General features: G+C 50.8%; 1 protein-coding gene across 1 annotated transcript in view; it reads left to right on the top strand.

The window, feature by feature from the left end:
* KCNN4 (potassium channel, calcium activated intermediate/small conductance subfamily N alpha, member 4) overlaps positions 1–1,248 on the top strand; it is a 32,993-nt gene extending 31,745 nt beyond the window's left edge. The window contains exon 8 of the mRNA XM_015407863.1: positions 1,187–1,248. The gene's annotated coding sequence lies outside the window, so the exon portion shown is untranslated. The remainder of the gene's footprint in view (positions 1–1,186) is intronic.
* The last annotated feature ends 4,752 nt before the right edge of the window (positions 1,249–6,000 follow it).

Below are 6,000 nucleotides of genomic sequence, written 5' to 3'. Positions count from 1 at the left end.
TTCTTGAAAGAGCTCCCTCGGCCCCAGCCTACCTCACAGGGTGTCTGTTGTGGGGAGAGGAAGGGAAAGGAGATTGTAAGCCGCTCGGAGACTCTTTTTGGGTAGTGGAGTGCGGGTATAAATCCAATCTCTTCTTCCTCTTCCTGTGTTACAACCTGAGCTCTTTTTGTAGCGGGGACTCCTTTGCCTATTAGGCGACACACCTCGAATGTAGCCAATCCTCCAAGAGCTTACAGAGCTCTTCTTACAGGCGCCACTGTAAGCTCTTGGGGGACTGGCTACATTAGGGGTGTGTTGCCCAATATGCCTGCCTCTGCCTCCGGAGTCCCAGCCCTGGTATTCTCTGGAGGTCTCCCATACAAATACTTGCCAGGTTCAGCCCCACTTAACTTCCGAGATCTGACCAGAGCGGGCTTGCCTGGGCTATCCGGGTCAGGGTGCCCAAAGTGTATTGTTGACACTCGCCCTGCCTGTTCGTGCCAACCTCCAGCACCATCCTCACCACTAGCTGGTGCCGCATCTCTCCGCTACAGGGCACAGATTCTCAAACCTATCCAGACTGCAGAGTTAACAGACTGATATTACATTCTGCACTGTTGCCTTTGCATCCCCAGGCCCGTCTTTGCAACCCCTCTCCCACCCTCTGAAACTAACAGATCTACCCGGAATGGCATACACATAAAAAGGGAATTCTCCGCACCCATCTCCTATGAAACCTTTTACATGGGTGGGTGGGGGAAATATTTCACCAGCACCTTGACTAAAATCTATCCAAGCCAGCAGGGGAGGATAAAAGTATGGGGTGGTGGATTTATCCAAGGCTGCCTGCTAGCTAAATCGGTGCTTGTGAAAATGAGAGCCAGTTTGGTGTAGTGATTAAGAGCAGCGGACTCGGATCTGGGAGAACCAGGTTTGATTCCCCACTCCTCCGCATGCAGCCAGTTGGGTGACCTTGGATCAGTCACACGTTCTCTCAGAGCTGTTCTCTCCAGAGCAGTTCTCAAAAGAGCTCTCTCAGCCCCACCGACCTCACAAGGTGTCTGTTGTGGGGAGGGGAAGGGAAAGGAGATTGCAAGCCGGTCTGAGACTCCTTCGGGTAGTGGAGGGCAGGGTATAAAAACCAACTCTTCTTCTAAAAACCAGCTATACTGCATCAGTGTGACTTTGGTCTTCTTTTCCTTTCCAGCTGTCGACCGAGATCATTTTTCATCTCAAAAGATTTTGGACCATCCACCCAACAAGGAAGCCTCAGGCCAAAAGACTTTAAAAACCTCTTTTTATGCTGGACTTCATGGTAGACCGGTGGTAGGGAAATGAATGGACTGTGCTGCCACCTTGTGGCAGAGGTGCATCACTACAGGCTTTGTACCAAATAACTTGAAATGCTGTTACTGCCAATACCGCCTTATCGAAAAGGACAGGAGAAGCCTTGGAATGAACGTGAAAAGATGGGAGGCGTCTTACAAGGAACATCCTGGGTGCAGATCAGAAGATGAAACATCTGCTTTCCCCAACAGGATAGGGACCCTTCGATTATTTTAAAAAAAGAGTTATGGGAGAGGCAGGAAATAATAGCCGATGAAAGGCACCCTGCGTTGGATCCAAAGATAGGATCTGAAGACGCAGGAAGCAACTAGCAGCTTGTTGCACACCTCCCATGGGATGGTGGGGGAGAGGCCTAAATCCAGGCTTACAGGCAACCAGTAGCCTAGTCACCGGGGGCGAGTAACGGTTGTCTCTAGGCGACCAGACACGGAACCTCGTGTGTCCCGGCTGACGAGGCCAGGCCAGGCACAGGTCTTTAAAAATGATTCAAAGCCAACCGATGCTGCACGAATTATTACCCTGGACACGCAAAGGTTGGGCAGATGAAAATCTGTGGGCTAGTAACTCTGGTCTCAATAAATACTGGCCAGCCCGAACTTAAGCAAATGATGCACGGGTTGGAACAACGTGCCTTAAATCTGTGGACTTAAATCTGTGGACCAGTAACTCTGGTCTCAATAAAGACTGGCCAGCCCGAACTTAAGCAAATGATGCACGGGTTGGAACAACGTGCCTTAAATGTTCTGTTGTACGTACAGAGCAATTGGGTGGCGATAAAAGAGCACCCGAGACCGAAACGTCTAAAGTTCTCACGCTGTGGGCTGGTGTACCCCGGGGGGGGAGGGTTCTGTGCAGGACCCCAAGTTCTAAAACTCCTGGAAATGATTCTGTGATAAAACACCTCCAAGGGTTGCTCCACTCCCCTCAGGGAACGCTGCAGTCAACAGCCAGAGTCCTGCAACGGCTGCGGCAGGTGAGCAACCCTTTGGCCAGGCAAGAGTCAGTCTGCGGCAGACTTTGGGAACAAGGCTCCCTCTAAAGTGTGGAGCCTTACGAGCAAAAATTCTACTTTGTGAGCTGCCGGCGTTAAAGTTGTGACCAAGCAGTTTGCCTATTGTGTACATTGGTTTGCTCTGGAGCCATCCCTGGAGAGCCAGTTTGGTATAGTGGTTAAGTGCGCGGACTCTAATCTGGGAGAACCGGGTTTGATTCCCCACTCCTCCACTTGCACCTGCCGATGTGACCTTGGGTCAGTCACAAGCTCTGGCACAGCTGTCCTTGAAAAAAGAGCAGTTTGTCTCAGAGTTCTCTCAGCCCCACCCACCTCACAGGGTGTCTGTTGTGGGGAGGGGGAGGGAAAGGAGTTTGTAAGCCGCTCTGAGACTCCAAGTGAAGGGCGGGGTATAAATCCAATCTCCTCTTCTTCCTGAGCTAAGACAAAAAGGTGTGAGCCGGGGGCTAAAAAACGGTGACACTAACTCAGCTTAGAGGGAACATTGCTCAGGAATGGCGTTTTTAGAGCCATCCGGGCTGTGGGCGGCGGCAGTGACAATAAATCCTCGTCACAGCTGGCAACTGCCCATCAGTGCCAAGCAGAGAATGCCGTGGTTTCCTGGGTGGGAACTGTCTCAATGCCCAAGGGGGGGGGACGACACCTGCTCGTGGCCCTGCTGCGAAGGATGCCGATTCCGCTCTTTAGAAACGCATGTCTTCACTAACTCTGCAATGCTCCCAGACCTACCTCACAGGGCTGTTGTGAGGGCAAAAGAACAAACACCTTGGAACCCCGGCCCTCTCGACGGGAAAATAAAACCCAGCTCAATAAATGCATTTTGGAGGGAATGATGTCCGGGTTATCGTAAGTCGGGTGAGGAAGTCAGAACGGGGCGCCCGGTGCGAACGTCTGCCCCTGCTTGCTCTCGAGGACGGGACACATCACGGCCCTTCCAAATGTCACACGGACGGGTTGTCACTTGGGAGTGGGCAGAGACACATAGAAAAAGGGTCTCCCTCACTGGCTGCCCCCCAGCGAGTATTTCCTCAGAACACACTGAGGATTATTGCCCGTAGTAATTAAATGCAACCTCTGGAGGTTTTTAGACAGAGGCTAGATGGCCAAATGGCAGCAATGCTGATTCTGTGAATTTAGGGAGATTGGGGCAGGGAGGGATGAGCCACTTACGTGCCCCCAGGGTAACGTCGATCACCACTTTAGGTTCAGGAAGGAATCTTCCTCCAGGACAGAGCGACCCAGGGACTTTTTTGCCTTCTTGTGGGCACAGAGCAGGGATCACTGGGAGAGTCGCTGTGAATTACCCTGTAGCTGTGCCAATGCTATGCTGGGGATTATGAGGAAGGGTATTGGAAACAGATCAGCCAACATCATAATGCCCCTATATAAATCAATGGTGCGACCTCATTTGGAATACTGTGTACAGTTCTGGTCACCACACCTTAAAAAGGATATTATAGCTTTGGAAAAAGTGCAGAAAAGAGCAACTCAAATGATAAAAGGGTTGGAACACTTTCCCTATGAGGAAAGGTTAAAGCGCTTAGGGCTCTTTAGCTTGGAGAAAAGACGACTGAGGGGTGACATGATCGAGGTTTATAAGATTATGCATGGGAAAGAGCAGGTAAAGAAAGAGGTACTTTTCTCCCTTTCTCACAATACAAGAACTCGTGGGCACTCCATGAAACTGCAGAGCGGTCAGGTTAGAACGGATAAAAGGAAGTACTTCTTCACCCAAAGAGTGATTAACACATGGAATTCACTGCCACAGGAAGTGGTGGGTGCTACAAGCATGGACAGCTTCAAAAGGGAATTAGATAAGCATATGGAGCAGAGGTCCATCAGTGGCTATTAGCCACAAGGTATAGCTAGGGGCTCTGGGGCAAGTGATGCTCTGTCTTCTTGGTGCTTGGGGGGGGGTCAACAGTGGGAGGGCTTCTAATGTCCTGGCCCCACTGGTGGACCTCCTGATGGCACATGGTATTTCTGGCCACTGTGTGATACAGAGTGTGGTACTGGATGGGCCTTTGGCCTGATCCAACATTGGCATCCCTTATGTTCTTAATTTCCAGCATTGTGGAGGGGGTTGGACTAGATGCCCCCTGGGATCCCTTCCAGCTCTACGCTTCTATGTATAGAGGCGCCACATCTCTGAACCAGGCAAGCATGTAGGGGGACAAAAAAAAAAACAGCTTTCCCCTTCATTTGTTCCAGGAAACTGTTATGTTACTTGAGGAAACGAGCACCAGGATCTACGGAGCCTGTACCCAAACTTCAGCCAACCAGATTCCCCTCCGCCTCATCTCTCACACCAGTTTGGCGTAGTGGTTAGGAGCGCGGACTCTGATCTGGGAGAACCGGGTTTGATTCCCCACTCCACATGCAGCTGCTGGCGTGATCTTGGGCAGTCACAAGTTCTCTCAGAGCTGTTCCCTCAAGAGCCGTCTTTCAAAGAGCTCTCTCAGCCCTGCCTACCTCCCAGGGTGTCTGTTGTGGGGAGGGGGAGGGAAAGGAGATTGCAAGCTGCTCTGAGACTCTGAGTGAAGGGCGGGGTATAAATCCAATCTCTTCTCTCTTCATCGCAGAACGCCTCTGTGTTCTCTCTGGGATGCCCTCGCTCTATGTTATTTATACTGCGTTATTCTCCCTACACTGGAGGCAAAATGGCTTATCGGTGTTTTCCCCCTCTTCCACTCTCCCCCAACAACTACCTTGTGAGGTAGGTTAGGCAGAGAAACTGTGACGGGCCCGGGGTCACCTGGCAAGCTCTCATGACAAGAGTGGGAATTCCAATCCCGTTGCCCCAGGTTCTGTTCCCACACTCTAACTGTTGGCTCTCTGAGTAAACCAATCACACGCAGCTTGGGGATAGAAAAAAAAAAAAAAAAAAAAAAATTTCCCCCCCCCCCCCCCCCCCAGGCAAAGACTCTCCGGCATGAAGAAGCTGTACCCAGGGGGGAAAAATCAAGTGAAGCTGTTCCTGACATTGGGGAAGCGGGAAAAAGCTTCCCTTGCGGATATTGGCCATCCAGCATATCTCTCAGCCACACGAGCCAGCTAGAAAGAGAGCTGAGGTGACCACACCTTCTCTGTTTCAGACACTGCAGGAACAGTAGAAAAGAAACCAATCCCTTTCTGAGTAATTTGCACTGAGATACTTTGCAGGGTTCGTTTTTCGTGTGACCAAACACAGACCACGGAACACAGACTTCCCCTAGACCTCTGCGGAGGAATGCCCTTTGGTTTCCTGTCCCGAAAAGCGTTTGTCGGAGGCAAGCAAGGAGTGAAGGAGTCTGGATCTCTGTTCTTTAATTACCATCCATCATAATTACACTGCCAAAATAACAAAAAACTGAAGACATACATCCCAAGAGAAATCGGTTTCGCATCCAAAACTAGTAAACCATTTTTGCCGAATGTCCCTTCGAAGGAAAAATAAAAGGCCTCACACCCCAGAGTTATCTCCGTCTCTGAACTAGACCTCTGACTGAGAAGCTTCACATTCTCCACTCGGACTTCCAAGTGAGAAGCTCCACATTCTCCCCTCAGACTCCCAGGGGAGAAACTCCACATTCTCCCCTCAGACTTCCAGAGGAGAAGCTCCACATTCTCCCCTCAGACTTCCAGGAGAGAAGCTTCACATTCTCCCCTCAGACTTCCAGGGG

The sequence above is a fragment of the Gekko japonicus genome, unplaced genomic scaffold (genome assembly GCF_001447785.1).
Source record: "Gekko japonicus isolate JY-2015 unplaced genomic scaffold, Gekko_japonicus_V1.1 scaffold3630, whole genome shotgun sequence".
NCBI lineage: Eukaryota > Metazoa > Chordata > Lepidosauria > Squamata > Gekkonidae > Gekko > Gekko japonicus.
The sequence above is the reverse complement of the archived record's forward strand: the minus strand, read 5'-3'. Positions and strand labels throughout refer to the sequence as shown.